General features: G+C 40.6%; 1 protein-coding gene across 4 annotated transcripts in view; it reads right to left on the reverse strand.

Annotated features, from left to right (window-relative positions):
* Positions 1 to 7,829, reverse strand: part of LOC149312392 (phosphatidylinositol 4,5-bisphosphate 3-kinase catalytic subunit gamma isoform-like) — a 35,658-nt gene extending 27,829 nt beyond the window's left edge. For 2 of the 4 annotated variants that reach the window (XM_089524531.1, XM_089524528.1), the window contains exon 1: positions 7,558 to 7,829. The gene's annotated coding sequence lies outside the window, so the exon portion shown is untranslated. Of the gene's footprint in view, positions 1 to 7,546 lie in introns of all 4 variants that reach the window. The other 2 variants (XM_089524529.1, XM_089524527.1) reach the window with 1 other exon arrangement.
* Between the last annotated feature and the right edge of the window lie 13,396 nt (positions 7,830 to 21,225).

Here is a 21,225-nt window from a genome sequence, read left to right on the forward strand (position 1 = left end):
ACCACTACTCCATGCTGCCTCTGTATAATAACAGAGCCCAAATTCCCAATGGTTGTCATATCACAGGAGTTATTACATGCACCACCACTTTCGAATTCTTAAGAACTGTATCTATCCTCCCACAAGATAATGCTGAGCGGCAACTCCCAGCATCCCTTATTGCTTCTTATCCTGCCTAGGGCTCTTGGAAGCTGCAATCCAACAAAGACTAGAGGACTACACAATTCCTATCCCTATACTGCAATGAAATAGGCAAGAACTCTGTCACAGCAGGAAATGTGTTCAATGCAGGGCTGAGATTCTGTTACTGCCAAGTACTTCAGGCCAGTGAACTCAGGCTCACTCAACATCATCATGAAGGATCCAACAACTGTGTTGCAAAGTTGTGTTGGTTTTCAACTGGTGTGTGCAATGGCATTTGTATATTTAAATAGTGAAGATAACTGAATGTTTAATAGAAATAACAACCCTCCTCCTGATTACATCTGAGGGCTATAATAGATGTGAAGTTCATATTCCTCAAGCAAATATACCAGAAAAAGAATAAAGGAGAGAGTTCAGACCTAAAGAGAGAGCAGGGAGGGAAGGAAATTATCACATGAAAAATGGGCATGAGACTATAACAGACTAGAGCTCCCACCACCAGGTTCTTTCAAAAGTGACCACAAAGTAGATGTTTCACATGAGATATATAGGAAGAACTTCCTGACTGGGGTTCTTTTTTGAAATGAAACTTGGCTAGGGTGACAATCAGAAGTAGAAAAATGGTAGGAGGAAGGGGCTACTTAATCCTCCCCTTCCTGCCATTTCCCTACTCAAAATAAGCAACTTTCCAACCAATGGCAGTAATGGATGCAAAGGCCCACAGTCCACAGCAGGAAGAGTAGTTTTGCAGGGCTGATTTTGAGCAAGGGAGTGGCATGAAGGGAAAGAATTAAGCAGTCACCCCCTACATTCAGACTGGCAGCATCACTCCTCTGTCATTTTTTCATTTGAAAGACTCAGATAAGGGCTGGCTGGCTGGCCAGTTTCACCCACAGCTCCTACATAAGACTTGATTTGGCCTTTCTAGAATTCACTCAAGGAAGCTATGACAGTTATGCTTGCTTTATTTTGTTATGTAAAAATGTAGTAAGTTACAGTTGCCTATTTATCAGGATGATCAATCTCAGAAAAGAACTCAGGTCAGAAAACATAACAACTTGCATTTTTCTATTAGTTTTTTTTTTTTAAAATCAAGAATTAAAATATGACACTTACTGTTGCTACAGAATGATCTCTGTACTATTTAAACACAAAGCACTGATAGAAGTGTTTTATATTTACAATATCTTTTTTTGAAGTGATGCCGAAAATACATATCCTATTCACACACAAAAATTACTGCAGAAGTGGTCAAACCTATGAGAAGGGAGCACAGGTTTTCATTTGTAGAGATTATTTTGAATACACAAATAAACTTTAAATATTTTATTGCATACCTGATTTCACATTTAAGGGGAGTGTTCATGAATCCTATTTTTAAATTATTATTAAAGAAGAAGTTTCAGAAATTTACATGCCAAGAGGTACCTGAATTCTGTTGGGATTCAAATAAGAAGAATGTTGTGTTTCAAGAACACACTGTCCATGCCCTAATGCATACAATATGTAATAATGCAAATGCTTATATCTCTTAACAACCCTTTGTGGTGAGGTTATGCAAGTCTAAAGACATTTCCAGGAACTGGTGCGTATATTAATACAGAATAATAGTGCAAAGTTCTACACAATTAAAAAAGCCTTGGGGACACATGGATAAGACTGAAAATCTTTGTTTTGTTACTCTGGTGCAATTTAAATAATTGTGCAATGTAAATAATAGTTCCTATTTTGAACTTGACTAGTACACTAATATTTTCCTTGAGGCTTGGGCCATAAAACAGATTTTTTAGGCTGCTCAGTTAAAAAAAAGTCAGATGATTAATCAATTATATTTAAATAAATCAGCACATAAGCAAAACTTCAAACTGTATATTTTCTGAAGTATAAGAAACAGTTGAATACATTGCTTTTAAAACCATTAATAGAATGTCATCCTCTCTCTCTCTCTCTCTCTCTTTCTCTATCTATCTATACAGTATACACACACACACACACACACATTGCAATAACACATCAAAATAAAACCAGCTGTGTGTGCAATGCATGCATACCTGCAAGTTTTTGAATAAGTGAGCTCTACACTGCATAAATAATTCAGTTTGACACCACTTTAACTGCGGTGGTTCAATGCTATGGAATTCTGGGTACCAAACAAACAGAAGTCCCCAGAATTTTATAGCACTGAGTCACGGCAGTTAAAGTGCTGTAAAATCACATTATTTCTGCAGTGTGGATGCAGCCCTAGTGATGTCCCTGACCCTATTTGAAACACACAACTCAAACGACTGGACGAATAACCACACAAAATAAAGAAAACTTGAAAAGCTCTGGCAAAAGTAAAAAGATAAAGCTTGAACTAACAGTTATGTTCCATCAGCAATTCTGGGAGCTTAGTCTGCCTTTTTCTCCTTTATTAGTTCAAAATATGGCTCCTCTTTAGAAAGAAAGGAAGAAAGAACTCAGTCTGACTCCTGACAGCATACAGTTCAGAGAAGATTAACCACAGAATAGTGTCCAAGCTAGATATGCAGGAACACCCAGCTATGAAACTCCTCAAAGAAGCCAGTCTGGCTTCATCCCTGCCAGGGTTTCAATCGGCAATAAAAACTGAAGCTTCCCTAGGTCTTTGATGTAAGTTACTACTGTTCCAGCTTGATTCTAAATAATACTTTGTCTTAGCATTTATTCTGTTGTGATATTATGTATTGTTTTATTCAAATTTATATGTTGCTTTGAAGGTCCTGCTGGGTAGAGAAGTGATTTTTCAATAGCACAGGCTAGGTCCAACTATTAGTCCCACTGAATCAACTGGAACATGGTTGAGTCAATACTAAGTTTCAATGATTCAGTGGATCTACTCTAGTAAGTTGCCATTAGGAACAGGATTTAGCTTTAAACAATGAAAAGATAATCACATCTGTTTATTAAATTCCACTAAAATCTATAGGCAAGCACTAGCTTCTCAGATATAAATGGAATGTGCATACACTTCATGTTTTCTGGGTGGATTCCACAGTCTTTAGAAACAAACTATTAACAAACTAATTCTCCAAAATTTCAGCTAATTATCTATTTCTTGTAAAAACCTGTAAATTTTTGGAATTTTGCTTTTCAGGAGTTACAGCTTCCAAAGCCCCCCTTTTGTTAAGTTGCAGTCCTCAAAAGTTACTTTTCCAAACTCTGGGGCAAAACAGATGGCCTCTTTGTAGTGGCTTCCCAGCAGCTTGGGGGGTGTCATTTAGACAACACCCTCAAGCTGTCAGGAAGCTCCCGGGATTTGACCCACCCAACTACATGGGGGCAGCTTTGCGGCGCTCCAGTAGCACAGTGTTTAGACTCTGCATGCTGCAGGAACACTGCAAAGCCACCACGGCGGTGGAAAAGCCAGCATTTTGGCAGTGCAAAAAGGAGTGACTTTCTCCCTCTTCTTTTCATGCTGGCAAACAGCTGGGTTGGGGCCGCCCAACCTGGCGTTCAAAGAGGCGGCATCAAGCCAACCCTTTGAGCTGGTGTGATTCGGCTCTCTCTTTTACAACCATTCTTTCTTATGAAGCTGAAGGTTTTTCTGGTTCCAGCTTGCAAAAAAAATTAGAGTCATAAACTCTAAAACAGGCCTGTGTCAAGACCCAAGTGCATTGGCTTGGCTATTCTTCACCTTGGTTTAACAAAAGCCCAGGTCTTTACACCCTTTGTCTCGGCTGCAGCCAAGCCATTAATCTCATTGCCAGAGGCTAGAATTTGCCTATATAATAAGCTTCATCTATATACCGCTTCATACCGCCTAAGCAGTGTCTAAGCGGTTTACAACTGTAAACTAATTTGCCCCCAACAATCTGGGTACTCATTTTAACAACCTTGGAAGGATGCAAGCCTGAGTCGAGCTTGAGCCCTTTTGCTGGTCTTGAACTCACAACCTTATGGTTTTGAGTGAGTGGCTGCAGTACAGGTATTTAACCACTGCACCACCAGGGCTCCTATATAACCCTTAGACCTGTTCACCCAGGTGTGCTATAGTCAGAATACAGCCTGGTTCCACGTTAGACTGGACTCTGATTTTCACTCCCTCGGCCATTTCCCCCCACGTTTCGGCAGCCGTGTCTTCCCATCATCTACATCCGGTTCCCGGAGAAGCCTTCGGAAGTAAGTATTTCCCATAGATTTGCCTCTCTCAACTCTCTCCCTCCTTTCCCTCCTTGAGAATTGTGTGTGTGCATGTGTCCTTTGCTGTGTGTTTGTTTCCCTTTTAATAAATACTTAGACTTAACTGGAGCAGTCTGTCGCTGCATCGTCTCTTAAGGGATCATTTGGCCCTCTGCTATACACGAAGGGACATGGTCTTGTGATGGGTGTTGTTAGGACCCCACTCTCAGCAATTTGTGCTAAATTAAGAAATTCCCCTAATTAGAAACTTCCTAACACCATGCATTTGGGCCCTAAGGCTCAAGGCAATTGTGCTCCATCAACATCATATTCAACAGCTCAAAAAAAGAGACTGAAAATTCCCAACTAGTAACCACACAAAATGACGAAAACTTTGAAGCATGGAAATAACAGTTTTTCCCATTTCTTTGCAGGAAAAAAAAGAAATTTTTCTTTTTAAATGCCATGTTAAGCATCATTTACAGGTTAAAAGTCACTTTGGAACATAAAGTGTCTATGTGTAATTTAGTTTAGCATAAAATTACCGTGTTTGATGTATTAAAAATAGAATTTATTCAGACAGTTGAACTTACTCCCCCCCCCTCACACACACACACATTTTAACAAGCTCTGCAGTCCTGCATTATAAGGAACATTTGAACTGTAAGTAATCTCTTTGCCAATTTATTAGGAGCAGGCCAAAAATAATAAAAGCAAAAGGAACTATCATCATTAATAAAAAAGGAAACAATTTTATCTTTACTGGATTTCTGTAGTGTCATGCAGATATAACACACCCATAGCCTCAAACAAACTTAGAAAAAGAAAACGAGACCAGGAATTGCACTGATCTTATACTACGTTTTTTACTGACCACAGACGATTTACATAGCTTTAAAGTAGATCATGAGGAGGCTGAAATAATTCAAGATTTTCCATACCTTGACCGTCAAAAATCAGAATGGAGACTGCAGTCAAGAAATCAGAAGAAAACTAGACTGCACTCACACCGCAGAAATAATCCAATCTGACACTGTTTTAACTGCCATGGCTCAATGCTATGGAATTCTGGGATCTGTAGGTTGTCATGGTACCTGCGCTCTCTAACAGAGGAGGCTAAATGTCTCACAAAACTACAGTTCCCAGAATTCCATAGCAATGAGCCGTAGCAGTTAAAGCGGTGTAAAACTGAATTATTTCTGCAGTGCAGATGCTAGGGCAGCTATAAAGGAACTAGGCAAGATCCCAAAGTGTAAAGATATACCTGTGTCCTTGAATAGCAAAGTAAGGATTGTCCATGCCATTGTATTTTCCATTTCTATATATGGTTGTGAAAGCTGAACAGTGAAGAAACCTGATAGGAAGAAAATCAACTCAGTTGAAACGCAGTTGCTGAAGAAGAGTTCTATGGATACTGTGACTGCTAAAAATGATTGAGTCCTAGATCAAATCAGGCCTGAATTCTCTCTAGAAGCCAAGATGACTAAAGTGAGATATTTTGGGGGACGTCATGAGTAGACATGACACACTAGAAAAGACAATAATGCTTGGTAAAGTAGAAGGCAGTAGGAAAAGAGAAAGATCACATTACAGATGGATAGATTCAATCAAGGAAGCCACCTCCCTGAAACTCCAGGGCAGGACTGTTGATAACAGGGTGACTTGGAGGCCTTCCATTCATAATGTTGATGTAAGTTGATGTTATAACTTGACAGCAATTGACAACAATAATAAATCATTTAAAGATGCTGGATCAGAACAGAGGCCTATCTCGCCCAGCCTTCTCTACCAATAGTGCCCAACCAGATATCTATAGGAAAATCTAGAAGCAGAACATGAGTGCAGTTTATACCCTCCTGCTCATGTTCCCAAGCAACTGGTATTCAGAGGCTTATCGTCTATGAATCTGAAGTTGTTACACAGCCACTGATAGCCTTATCTTCCATAAAACCCTTTCAAGTGACCATTACCAGAAATTGTAAAATGAAATCCCACAGCTTGACTATATGCACTAGTAAAGTACTTTCTTTTTTCTGTCCTGAATCTTCCACTGTTCAGCTTCAGGAGATGACCCCAGGTTCTAGTCTTGCAAGAGAATGGGGGGAAACACTTTTCCTTCCTCGGGATATCAATATGAAATCATATAGTACTTAACATTTATATGGCAGCTTTAAACATTCAGGTTGTTTCACACATATTTCCTGAGTCCAGTGACGGAAACCACCTTGTAAATCCAGTCAGTTGTGGTTGTTGTATGACTTCAAATCGTTTCTGACTTATGGAAACCCTAAGACCTACCGTGATGTAGTGGTTTGAGCATTAGACTAGGACTCTGGAAACTAGGGTTCGAATCCCAGTTCGGTTATGTAAAACCACTGGGTGACCTTGGGAAAGTCACATTTTCTCAGTCTCAGGATGGAAAGGTTAGTATGGGAGCATTATGGCCCAACAAAAAAAGCTTGGGGGACCCCATTTAGCCCCAGGACCACACTTTGGCAATACCTAAGGGTGCTTCTAAATGAAGGGCTCCTAGCAGTACATTTCAAGACACTGTGCATTTCTTCTCTCTCTTCTTTAATACGATAGCTCCATAAGAAGAAGACATTTTAAAAGGCAGAAGAAAGAGTAGGGAAATATGGAGTTAATCGCACGCGACGAATCCTGTGCGGAAACTAGATTTAAAGTGAAATCAACCCGCTTTTGAAGCCAGGATAAAAATTATGTGTTTGGATCAAGAGGAGACTACCCAACCTTTTCTGGAAACTACCTATATGTTTAAGCTGCTTGCTACATTGGACCTTGCATTGCTGAGACCATTGATTAAGCCTGGATACGCTGGTTTCTTTAATTGAATAGCAATAATATAAATGGAGTACTACTGCACACCTCCACCTTCAACCATGGGCATCAATAACAATAACATAACTGGATAAACCTTGCCATAAGCCTGACTGCAACGTGGAGGGTTATTGCAGGGGGAGGACATGGCTGGGGACAAGTGCCTTCTTGGGGCTCAAGGGCTATGGAATTCTGGGAGTTGGAGTTTGTTGTGGGGTCCAGACCCACAACAAACTCCAACTCCCAGAATTCCATAGCCCTTGAGCCAAAGAAGAGAGTTAAAGCGGTTCCAAACTGGGTTATTTCTCCAGTATGGATGCAGTCCAAGAAACCTTGCTAAGAAATAAAAAAAACCCTTACTCCAAAATTACGAAAGAAAAAATGAAAGGGGGGGGGGACTATTACTACTACAAGTGTTGCTTACTAGCGCCTTACTCCTTACTCCTTGAGGGCGCCCCCAAAGAGGCTCTTCTTGGCTCAGGGCAGCAGGGCTCCTCCTCAGTTTTTTCTCCCTGGAAGTAAACAGAAGGGAAGAAGAGTAAAGGAGGAGGAGGAGGCCGCCTCAAAGGGGAAGAAGAAGGCCTCGGTCCCCACCCTCCAGTCCCCAGGCCTCCGCCCTCAGCCCCGACCATGGCCGGCTGAGTGACCCGCTCCGCCCAAGAGGCCCTCCTCCTCCTCCTCCTCCTCAGCCTCCCTCCGTTTAGTCTCAGGCGCCCAGGTTGGGCCTAGGAAGGGAAAGGAGTGTCTATATAATAGGCCACGGAGGAGTTCCTTCTCAGGGGAGCCACCCCCTTGACTAGGCCTTCCATAAAAGAGCTCCACACAGAAGCCCCTGGAGACTAGGGTTCTTGTGAAGCTGCGTCTTCACTGGGGAAATAATCCGGTTTTATACCGCTTTAAGTGCCCTTTCTGGCTCCAGGCTCTGGAATTCTAGGAATGGTCGTTGGTTGTGTGGCACCAGAGCCTTTGCTGTGTAAAATGGCATATTTTCTTTTTTGGGGGGGGGGGGGGGGGGTGTTGCAAAGTGTCCAAAACACACTGCAGAAATAGTAATAATAATAATAGTTATTATTATGATTACTGTGATCATTTAATTCCTTTTTAATGTCTGCCAGGTGTATGGACTCTAGAGCAGGATATAAATAATAATAATAATAATAATAATACATATATAATAATACATAATACGTATATAATATATTTAATATATTAATATACAATATTAATTAAATATATATATATTGTATATTTAATATACAATATATATGTATAATATATATATATATATATATAATATAGTTGTTGTTATTATTATTTATATCCTGCTCTTTTCCCAGAACAGTGGCTTAACAACGTTAAAAAGTAGTACAATTAAAAACATGGGGGGGGGAAGTACATTAAAAAGGAATTAAATTAGCACAGTATTAAAACAGATAGTTATTAAAAGTAGAAAACACATTTTAAAAAGATAATACTATGAGAGTGTGTGTGTGTGTGTGTGTATATATATATATATATATAATTTATTATTTATATTATGCTCTTTTCCCAGAGCTGGGACTCAGAGCGGCTTCACAACATTAAAAAGCAGTACAATTAAAAACATAGGGGGGGAAAGGACATTAAAAAGGAATTAAATTAGCACGGTATTAAAACAGATAGTTATTAAAAGAAGAAAACATATTTTAAAAAGATAACATATATATATATATATATATATATATATAAATTTTAAAATGGTACAACATCCCAGCCTGTCCTTATAACAGTTCCTTAAAAGCCTGTGTGAACAGGTTAATAATCCAGTTTGAGACTGCTTAAACTGCCCTGGCTGAGTGCTAGGGAACCCTAGGGATTGCAGTTTATTCTGGCTCCAGAGCGCTATTTCTCTCTATGGAGTTTTATCAAAAAAATTCAGTATTAAAGAGAGATTAAAGCCCATTTAAAGCATCCCACAAATAAAGCAAAAATGGCAAGTAATTATGGCGAATGATTATCATGCGCGGGTGCGCAAATGCTTTATTTGCATTGGAACATTGGAAATGCATAATTGCTGAAAACCTGGAAGTTAAAAGATATTTGTTGATGCTTCTTTGTGACCGCTTTAATGCCAGGTTTTGTGCAATGTTGTGTGAAATCGTTGTGCCTAATTATTATGTGATTTTCCTGGGATATTCACGGGATAAACTCCCGATCTCCTTCATGTGATAAACTCCTAGGCTCAGTGGTTCACAAAGCTACAGTTCCCAGAATCCCCTAGCATTGAGCCCTAAGGGAAGTTAAAGTGGTCTCAAAGTGGATTACTTCTGCAGGGTGTCCTAACTCCCAAAGAGGACAAGACACCATTAAAAAAAAAATTATGATGTTTAAGAAAAACGGAGGGTGTGACCAAATAAAAGCCTAGTCATGCTCGAAATGGACGACATTTTGGAATCCCTCCTGGACAAGGCTGGATTGTTGGACATGTCCTGGAAAAGGAGGACATCTGGTCACCTTGTTGCAGGGTTGTTGTTGATGTTGTTGTTGTTTTTAATAGCCTTTGAGTCGACCCTGACACATGGCGAGTCTACAGATGGGACGTCTCCAACACTTCCTGTCCTCCACTGCTCTGCTTAGGTCCTGCAGATGTATAGGTGACCTCCCTAATGGAGTCCATCCATCTGGCATACAGTCTTCCTCTTTTTTTACTTCCCTCCACCTTTCCAAGCATTATTGGCTTTTGTAATAGGTCATGCCTTCTCTTGGTGTGTCCAAAGTACGACAACCTCATCTTTATCATTTTGGCTTTCAAGCTTTATCTGTTCAAGGACCCGTTTCTTTGTGTTTTTGGCTGTCCATGGGATCCTCAGCACTCTACTCTGGCACCACATCTCACATGAATTGATTTTCTTCCTATCTGCTTTCTTCACTGTCCAGTTCTCACAACCATACATAGGGAATGCAGTGGCTTGTAGGATTCTGACTTGAATGCTCAGCTGTACAGAGAGGTCTTTACTCTTTAGGATCTTCTCTAGTTCTTTGATAGCTGCCCTTCTCATTCTTAATTTTCTGACTTCTTGACTGCAGTCTTCTTCCTGATTGATGTTTGAGGGACAGGAATTCTTTTACTATTTCAATTTCCCCCTTCTCTGTTTTGAATGTATGTAGGCCCTCTGTAGTAATTATTTTCATTTTCTTTATGTTCAGCATTGAGCCTGCCTTTGCACTTCCTTCTTCAAACTTCTTTAGTAACTGTTTCAAGTCAATGATGTTTTCTGCTAGTAGTATGGTGTCATCCGCATATCTTAGGTTGTTGATATTCCTTCCTCCTATCTTCATCCCTTCTTCTGTGTCCAAGGCTGCTCTTCACAAGATATTTCCTGCATACAGGTTGAACAGGTAGGGTTGAACAGATAGGGTAAATGGTGCTACTGTTGCAATTTTTACATTACATTACATTTTTTTCCTCCAAAACATTTCATTTTCCACTATAATTTTCTCCCTATGTCTTCAAAATTTCTGGTAATTTTATATCTTTATTTTGGCAGAGCTTAGGGGGAGGGACCCTGTTTGAGAAAATTCACAGAGCCTCTTGTTTAGAGAAACTCCCAAAGCCTTATCGTTCAGAAATTAACTTTTCCAAACTTTGTTGTTAACCATATTTTATATTTCAGATGGCATACTAAACTGTGGCTTATCAGAAGCAAGTCTCCTCATCTCCTCTAGCATAGCTATAAAAGAGGAACAGAAGGGAGGATATCAGCCTGAGGATCATTCAGTCTGATCCTCATCACACTAGACAGTATATCATGGCCAGGGAGTTTAGCTGTGAATTTTACAACACAGTTTTGCTTGTCTTCTGTTTTAATATCAGTCACTTCTAAATTAAGAGACTTTATAAATATTTGCAAATATTAAGTATCGATAGATTTTGGTGGGTTTTTCAGGCTATGTGGCCATGTTCTAGAACATGGCCACATAGCCCAAAAAACCCACAAAACATTATGGATGCCATCCATGAAAGCCTTCGACTTCACATTAAGTATTGAGTTTTCCCAATAAATAATTATTTTGTTACATTTTTATCTCATCCATCTTTCAAGGAGCTTCAACATGGTCTGCATCATGAGATTCCCAGTTAGTGTCCCCTTCCAAGTAATGACTGGATCCTGTCCTGCATTATTTCAATGATGGAAATGCCTGAAGCTCCTGCTCTCAGACCACGTGACAACAGCTTTTAATAGCACACACCAAGGTAGATTTACTCAGAAATAAATTACATTGTTTTTGATGGGATTTCCACTTTGGTAAGTGTGCATAAAATTGCAGCCTAAGGATACAGTATGGCATCTCCTTTACCATATAAAGCCACAATTATGTTCAGTATACATTCCTGCCTTGTTTTATGGAACGGCAACTTCTTGTGTAAGGATACTATTGGAAAGGAAAATAAAGCTGCTGTATATGCAAGTTGCTTTATCCTCTGAATTAGCTGCAGTAATTACTTTATCCATTCTTATTTAGGTTACCAGCTTTTTTTTAAAACTGCCCACCGAACATCATTTTGATCTGCAAATAGCAGCTGGTTATCAAGCCTACTGCTGTACTGTGAAAAGCTTCATAACATTGATTTTAACAGATCAAGCTTCTGTCCAAATACTGGAGCAAGCTGACTTTTTTTTCCTGGTCAGTTGGAAGGTAACATTCTTACAATGATGTAATGAGTTGCTTTGTTTCTCTGGGGTTGAAAATTTTTATTTACCCAGCATTAAAAATTTCCACTAGACTAGACACTTTTTTCTTAACGTTTTAGATAAAGACACAAAAATCCAAGGATGCTATCTAACTACCAAGAGCTGCACAACTTAATGAGAAAGAACACCCTCATTTTGGTATTTAGATGAAGCAATTTTAATCAAAATTAGTCAAGCAAACAGGCAAACAGTTTTACTAATATAAACTAGAGGAACCGGAGTCAATGCATTCATTTGCTCCATATTTCACCTTTCAAAATAATTACATGAGGCTTGTGGTCATGAACTTACATGAGAACACTGAAATAAAAAGAATGTGATTGTTGTGATTTATATACTGGCAAATATTTTTCTACATCATGTTTATCTTAACTGTGACTCTAAAAACTGTTTTTAATCTCTTAGCAACCTCACATTTGATTACATTTGCTACAAGGCATGAGGACTGTATTTTTTTCCATTTTCTACAAAAGCTATTGACAAGCAGAAATTTCAAAATACAGTTTTCTCATTGCCAAAAAGTATAGTCCAAAGAAGGAAAAGGGTTGCAGTGTCATATAGTAACAACAGTAAATGTTTGATTTCTATTGTTCGCTTGTTTGGTTTATGTGTGCTCCTTAGAATAAGAATATCAAGCAGATAAGCAGAATTAACATTACTGTAAACTGTTGCCAAGTCTTCCTTATATATAGAAGAGATATTTGAACTGGGATTGTCACCTGAAAAAAGAGAAATCTTAGACCTTGAGTCATATGAGTTGCATAGATCCAAAACACACTGCAGAAATAATCCCGCTTGAGACTGCTTTAACTGCCCTGGCTTAATGCTAGAGAATCCTGGGAACTGTAGTTTATTGTGGCACCAGAGTTCTCTAATAGAGAAGGCTAGATGTCTTGCAAAACTACAGTTCCCAGAATTCCCGAGAATTGAGCCAGTGCAGATAGAGCAGTCTCAAACTGGATTATTTCTGCAGTGTGTTTTGGGCCATATTCTCCAACTGTCCCAATTTGGCAGGAGTAGTCTTGGTTAATTCTCAATCATCCCCCTTTTTCAGCTGCTTTTAAAATATCCCAGTCTCTCTTTTCTCTTTCCACCTTCTCCCTTCAACCTCTGTTTATTTCAGTTTCTGGAAACGGAGTCCAACATGCAGAAGTAGTTTGATTTCAATTAACTGCGGTGGGGGAGAGGAGAGGGTGGAATCTTGCCTGGGAAGCTCAGGCAAACACAAACTGCTACAGCCTCTCCTTGCTTGTCTAGTCTTCCTCATCATCTTCCTCTGAGGGAGAGAGAAGGCTGGCCCAGTACCATCAGGGGCTAGCCTGAAGACAGAGGCTCCTCCCTCCCTAACTGTCATCTTTCGGCCTCTGAGGGAGAGAGAAGGCTGGCCCAGTACCATCAGGGGCTAGCCTGAAGACAGAGGCTCCTCCCTCCCTAACTGTCATCTTTCGGCCTCTGAGGGAGAGAGAAGGCTGGCCCAGTACCATCAGGGGCTAGCCTGAAGACAGAGGCTCCTCCCTCCCTAACTGTCATCTTTCGGCCTCTGAGGGAGAGAGAAGGCTGGCCCAGTACCATCAGGGGCTAGCCTGAAGACAGAGGCTCCTCCCTCCCTAACTGTCATCTTTCGGCCTCTGAGGGAGAGAGAAGGCTGGCCCAGTACCATCAGGGGCTAGCCTGAAGAAGGAGGCTCCTCCCTCCCTAACTGTCATCTTTCGGCCTCTGAGGGAGAGAGAAGGCTGGCCCAGTACCATCAGGGGCTAGCCTGAAGAAGGAGGCTCCTCCCTCCCTAACTGTCATCTTTCGGCCTCTGAGGGAGAGAGAAGGCTGGCCCAGTACCATCAGGGGCTAGCCTGAAGAAAGAGGCTCCTCCCTCCCTAACTGTCATCTTTCGGCCTCTGAGGGAGAGAGAAGGCTGGCCCAGTACCATCAGGGGCTAGCCTGAAGACAGAGGCTCCTCCCTCCCTAACTGTCATCTTTCGGCCTCTGAGGGAGAGAGAAGGCTGGCCCAGTACCATCAGGGGCTAGCCTGAAGAAGGAGGCTCCTCCCTCCCTAACTGTCATCTTTCGGCCTCTGAGGGAGAGAGAAGGCTGGCCCAGTACCATCAGGGGCTAGCCTGAAGACAGAGGCTCCTCCCTCCCTAACTGTCATCTTTCGGCCTCTGAGGGAGAGAGAAGGCTGGCCCAGTACCATCAGGGGCTAGCCTGAAGACAGAGGCTCCTCCCTCCCTAACTGTCATCTTTCGGCCTCTGAGGGAGAGAGAAGGCTGGCCCAGTACCATCAGGGGCTAGCCTGAAGACAGAGGCTCCTCCCTCCCTAACTGTCATCTTTCGGCCTCTGAGGGAGAGAGAAGGCTGGCCCAGTACCATCAGGGGCTAGCCTGAAGAAGGAGGCTCCTCCCTCCCTAACTGTCATCTTTCGGCCTCTGAGGGAGAGAGAAGGCTGGCCCAGTACCATCAGGGGCTAGCCTGAAGAAAGAGGCTCCTCCCTCCCTAACTGTCATCTTTCGGCCTCTGAGGGAGAGAGAAGGCTGGCCCAGTTCCATCAGGGGCTAGCCTGAAGACAGAGGCTCCTCCCTCCCTAACTGTCATCTTTCGGCCTCTGAAGGAGAGAGTAGGCTGGCCCAGTACCATCAGGGGCTAGCCTGAAGACAGAGGCTCCTCCCTCCCTAACTGTCATCTTTCGGCCTCTGAGGGAGAGAGAAGGCTGGCCCAGTACCATCAGGGGCTAGCCTGAAGACAGAGGCTCCTCCCTCCCTAACTGTCATCTTTCGGCCTCTGAGGGAGAGAGAAGGCTGGCCCAGTACCATCAGGGGCTAGCCTGAAGACAGAGGCTCCTCCCTCCCTAACTGTCATCTTTCGGCCTCTGAGGGAGAGAGAAGGCTGGCCCAGTACCATCAGGGGCTAGCCTGAAGAAGGAGGCTCCTCCCTCCCTAACTGTCATCTTTCGGCCTCTGAGGGAGAGAGAAGGCTGGCCCAGTACCATCAGGGGCTAGCCTGAAGAAGGAGGCTCCTCCCTCCCTAACTGTCATCTTTCGGCCTCTGAAGGAGAGAGTAGGCTGGCCCAGTACCATCAGGGGCTAGCCTGAAGACAGAGGCTCCTCCCTCCCTAACTGTCATCTTTCGGCCTCTGAGGGAGAGAGAAGGCTGGCCCAGTACCATCAGGGGCTAGCCTGAAGACGGAGGCTCCTCCCTCCCTAACTGTCATCTTTCGGCCTCTGAGGGAGAGAGAAGGCTGGCCCAGTACCATCAGGGGCTAGCCTGAAGACGGAGGCTCCTCCCTCCCTAACTGTCATCTTTCGGCCTCTGAGGGAGAGAGAAGGCTGGCCCAGTACCATCAGGGGCTAGCCTGAAGAAGGAGGCTCCTCCCTCCCTAACTGTCATCTTTCGGCCTCTGAGGGAGAGAGAAGGCTGGCCCAGTTCCATCGGGGCTAGCCTGAAGAAGGAGGCTCCTCCCTCCCTAACTGTCATCTTTCGGCCTCTGAGGGAGAGAGAAGGCTGGCCCAGTTCCATCAGGGGCTAGCCTGAAGACAGAGGCTCCTCCCTCCCTAACTGTCATCTTTCGGCCTCTGAGGGAGAGAGAAGGCTGGCCCAGTTCCATCAGGGGCTGGCCTGAAGAAGGAGGCTCCTCCCTCCCTAACTGTCATCTTTCGGCCTCTGAGGGAGAGAGTAGGCTGGCCCACCTCCATCAGGGCTAGCCTGAAGAAGAAGAGCCCTCCCTCCGGTCCATCTGCCTTGGTCCAGGCCTCAGAGGGAGAGAAGAATGCTGGACCTGATTCCCTCCCCCCTCACCATTCCCTTCTCCTTTTGTGTCGTGTCTTTTAGATTGTAAGCCTGTGGGCAGGGAACTGTCTGTTATCCCCTCTATTGTAAACCGCTCGGATTCCCAGTGATTGGGCGGTATATAAATAAAACCTATTATTATTATTAATAATAACTTCTACCATCTGGACCACACTCTGATGTTGTTTGGCCACATACATTCCAGTTTGCATCTGTAAAATGTTGGATGGTATGGAGTTGCAGCTGGCTGGCTACTTATATCTGCCTTTGAGTAAAAACAACAGTTCTGAGGTGACAGGCAGGTTTGGGATTTTTAGATGATACAAATGCCACAGAGCAGGGACAAAAACATCCCTCCTGTAGATCATTTTTTATAAGTACTTTTTAAAATCTGTAGTTTTGCTTAGTGTAGTGTGTGTATGTTGTATATGTTGCATTGTATGCCTTCTGACTTATGGCAACCCTAAGGTGAACCTATCATGGGATTTTCTTGGCAAGATTTGTTCAGAGGAGTTTTGCCATTACCTTCCCCTAAGGCTGAGAGCATGTAAAAATAAAGCTATTCTTATCCTTATTATTTAACGTCTGCCAGATGTTGACCACAGAATTGCACTGGCGAACCTGAAGGTTTTTAAAGAGGCGTTCTTTCAGGTAAAAAGAATAGTGTTTTGTTGTCTGTGATTTCCCTACATTCATAGGGGTCCTTCACCCCTAACCCCAGTGAATATGGAGGGACCACTATAATCTGTTTAGTATAGTATGACTCTCATATCCATGGGGAATACATTTCCGGACATATTGTGGAAATGCAAAACTGCGGATAATAGTGAACCCTAGTGAAATGAATGACTTCTGGTGGATGTTGACCATAGAGTTGTGCTGGAGGACATAGGGATTCCCAGAGAGAACACCTCTCTAGGCATTTTCTAGGTCTTTCAGCACGACTCTATGGTCAACTTTCACCAGAAGCATACCATATAATTGCACTGGACAACTTAGAAAATGCCTAAGTTGAAAATATTACCAAAATTAAATTTCTTATTTAGAATGCTACCATTAAAAGTGATGGAAACTGAAGTGAACAAACAGCAACAATTATTGAATATATATTGTCATGGTGGGAAAAGAACTAGACTAAACAAACAACTTTGGTATAAATCACAAAAAGAGGGAGGGTTGGGCCTTCCCAACATAAGAGAATATTATGAGGCTAATCAACTGAGATATGTGATAGAAGGTATGTTAGGGGTGACAGATCTAGAATGGTTATGATTAGATACAGAAGAAGTAGATATGAGAATAAGGAATTTTTTTTTCAGGGAGTTTACTAAGAAAGAAATTCAGATAATTGGAAATCCACTTATGAAAAACATATTAGAAATATGGAGTAAATATAAAAAAGAGTTAATGACTGAAGATTCAGTAATAAAACCAATAATAATAGAAAAGAAATTTCCAAATAATTTGAGATAAGGAGTTAGATAAGGAGTTAAAAGAAAGGAAAATAGATAGAATAGAAAATTGGATGGATGTAAGGCTAGAGAAAGAGAGTATAAAGGAAAAACGGGGATAAAAATCTCATGGTTTCATTGTATGCTGTAGAACAAGGGATTAAAATTGGAGGAAAAGGAATATAGAAAGGAAAAAGTATACACAATTTGAACAGTTAATTCAGAAAGGAAGAGAAATGGAGAAAAATGAGAACTTGAAAGGAATGATTAATAAAATTTATAAAATGATGGAAAATGAAGGGGGGAAATAAAGGGAAATATTTTGAGAGGAATATGGGAAGAAGAATTAGGATGCAAAATAAGTGATAAGGAATGAGATAACATTTGGGAACAAAGACACTTGAAGAATTTATTGCTACGGATTAAGGAAAATTATTATAAATTGGTCTGGAAATGGTATTTGATGCCAGTGAGATTACATAATATTGATAAGAATAATTCAAAAAATTTCTGGAGAGGATTTCAAGAAGTAGGGTCATATATGCATATGTGGTGGCAATGTAAATATGTACAAAATTTGGGGGAAAGTAATAATAGAAATAGAAAGTATTATGGATATAAAAATAGATAGAAGTCCAAATATAGTATTATTATCATTATATAACTCAGAGAAATGGAAAAAGAAGAAAAAATTTGGTAACAAATTTGATTACAGCAGCGAGACTAATTATAGCAAGATGTTGGAAAATGAAAATAACTAGAATTGGAGGACTGGTATAAAGAGGTATGGAAATTAGCGATTAATGATAAATTGACATGTAAAGTGAAAGTAAAAAGGAGTATGGAAAGGAAGTGATTTTGATGGAATTTGGAATGAATTTGTTGAGAAAGTACTGAGAAAAGAAGATGGAAGATTACCTCCCCTGGAGGAATTAAGATTTTGAAGGGAATATAAGGGTGAAAATGGCTCTGGGGAAGGGGAACACTGAAGTGGTATATTAAAGATATTTAGACAAATTGTAGTAGAATGTAAGAAATATATATATAGAATTAAGTATTGTACAATAATCAAAATTCAATGTATGAATCTATAATAAAATTTAAAAAAAGAAAGAAAATGGCTAGAGAGATTTTTTTCAGATGTTGGTAAGCAAAACTGTGGGTGCCTATTCTGTGGATATGGGGAGGTCATAGTGTACTACAGGTAGGTAATTTTAGAGCTGGAATGTATTGTTCTGCTTCCTCAGCCCACCTTTGATTTCATGCCAAAATCCAGTGCTAGCAACACTACCTTTGGAGATGTTTCTGGTCATTCTGTTGAGGATATTGGAGGATATTCACAGCCCTGCACCTCTGCTCCAAAGTCCCTCCTTTGTCTGATCACCTGCAGCACCTTTTTAGTCATATGAGCTTTTTAAAATAATCAGTTAAAACATTACATCCCTATTTTAAATAAGAATATCTGCTCCTCTCACTTAATATATAAATAGGTAACAGCAGAATTTTCAGGGCTAATGATTCATAGACCTTTTCCTAGATCTTTTAATCAGAGGGGAAATGCTGCAAATTAGCTATTGAGGGGTGTGGTAAATCAGCTTTATGGAAAGATGGTTACTGTGAAGGGTCACAGTTTATTTGGTATGCATTTCAGCTTTATTTCAATGTTTTATCATTTTTGTTTTTTGTATTGACAACTCCACTATTTTAATGGTTGGCTTCCAATTCCATCTAATGTTCTGCTCAAGAGACTGTACCTTGGTAAAAGCTGTGCAGGCATGAATCGGTTTGGTTGTCAAACTAACTTCTGTTGGATGAAAAAGTACCCTCCCTCTTTTCTTATCAAACTGTAGAGAAAAGACATCTCTTTCTAACTTTGACTGATATCCCATACTTTGCTATATAAATACATAGCATCGGGTTGCTTTTCAGGTCCCTGGAGCAATGGAGAATTTTGACTGATTGAGTGTTACATGCAATACATGCCGTTTAGCAATACATGCAGTTGATAGCTCTGTCCTACTTGCCACGCTGACTGTTACAATCCTGAGCACAGATTTGGGAGTAACCAGACTCAGTAATGGATAGAAAGCTACTGACTGTTACAATCCTAGGCACATGTTTGCAAGTAACTGTGCTCAGCAAACCTAACGTAATGGTAAAGATCATACTACTGGCCCGCACAGCTAAAAGGAATGTATTTTAAGAGATATTTAAATGAACTTCTCTTCTAGTTTTATTGCTATGAGTAAACGGATTCTTCTCTACTTGGGGAAAAAACCCAACAACATCAGATAGTGACATCTGCTGGACAGGTAGAAAATAGACTAATAGTTTTCTCAAACCTTCTTAAATAAGAGTTTATGGTCTGAAACCCGACATACTGTAAAAGGTGTGTGGGCTCAGCACATCTTTAAGGAGCGTCTGATAAACTCTATAATTACCTTTAAATTAATTTATTTTATTAATTTTAGACTCTTTGTGGTCGCTACAGAGGTCAAATATTTGAAAGCAAGTTTTTTTTGGGGGGGGTATCTTAATAATTAATATCACTGAAATTTTATCACAAAGTTTAAAGAAAAACTTGCAATGTTTTAAATAATTATATATTTTTAAAAATTGACATCTATAATAAAAATGATGAAGTGTTCCTGTGCAGCCCTACCATTCAGTTTTCCCCTCCTCACCCATTTTTACACACACACATATGGCAATCAGACAACATTTTAGGGACAATGAGCACATTTAGTCCACATGGGCCATTTTGGGATCCCTCATCCTCTAAATATTCCTCTTGTACATTTTTTGTAAATGCCTTGCTCTTTTATGTGGGTTGTTGTTAATCTGGCCGCATAAACAAAGATGCCCACAACCTGAACAATGTCAACAGAGGGAATGATACATGAACACTAAGAATGTATTAGAATACAGTTTGTGTGTAGCCTGCATCTTAAAACTAAAGTCATAACACAACTACAAACATGCTATATACCTGCTGTATACCTGTGGATTTCCTCTGGCTTTCATTCATTCTTCCAAAAACTACATCCTGGTATTTTAAAAACAACAACAGCAATAATTTTCTGGAGGACTTCTGCAGCAGGTTTTATGTACTCTGGAGACTTGAAGCAAGAGGGGGAGGAGAAGAAAATACCAATTGCCAAAGCATATCATTGCCTCATGGCCTATGTAATTTTAGGATTGCTTACATTTAATGGGGATTAGCACATCTAGCATTAAATATGACAAGTAGAAATGTGGAAGAATGGAGGGCAACCAAAATGAGTAGAGTTACAAGCTATTTTCAAAGTGAAGGGGGAAAATCTAATACATGCAGAATAATAGGGGAATGCAAACATATACTGAACACAAGAGAGATTCACATTTAGAGCAGAACCATCATATTTTATACTCTGAGAAACTATTATATGAAACAGATACTTCTCCAGTATTATAGATGAACAGGAGGAGGTCTGCATCCATTTACAAAAAGAATAAAAAGATACTATTTTCTCGTAATGAAGGAGTCTGGTTTAGTTAGACAACAATATCTGGTGTATAACCTATTACAGTGAAGCAACATCTCAAATTCTTTGAAACACTGGTTAGTATTAGGCAATTCAGGAAATCTGTGGAATTTCCATGTATGTGGCGAAAGAATTAATAAATTGTTTGTGAAAGAAAGTTGTTTGTTGTGGCTGGACCCACAGTACCAAAATAAAAATAAAAATCTGTACTCACAACGATTCCGGTGCTGTTGGAACACACAATGCACAACTATTTTCACAGTGAAAGCACTTCCTTTAGGCTTTAATGCAATTTAGAAAAAACTCACTTTTTACTCTGCATTTTTAAGAAAAACTGGCTTTTTTATATGTCTGTCTTGCACCCAAATCAGGATCAGAGTGGAATTGGGGAGGTGACTAAGGGTGGGATGAGTAGGCAGATGATTATCTAGGTCCTGTAATTGTGATCTTGCTAATTTTAATTTTGTTTGCTTTCATTTCCAGCTGGGGGATGTGTGCTACCTTTGTTTGAATATTTATTTTTTTAATTAAATTTTATTGCACACTTGGATGTGGAGGAGGGAGCATATGTGCTGATCAATCAGAAGAGTCTCCCCTCCAGACCTTGCCTCAATAGAA

Source organism: Sceloporus occidentalis, unplaced genomic scaffold (genome assembly GCF_023333645.1).
Source record: "Sceloporus occidentalis isolate IW3139 unplaced genomic scaffold, rSceOcc1.0.p SCAF_5, whole genome shotgun sequence".
In the NCBI taxonomy this organism is placed as follows: Eukaryota; Metazoa; Chordata; class Lepidosauria; order Squamata; family Phrynosomatidae; genus Sceloporus; species Sceloporus occidentalis.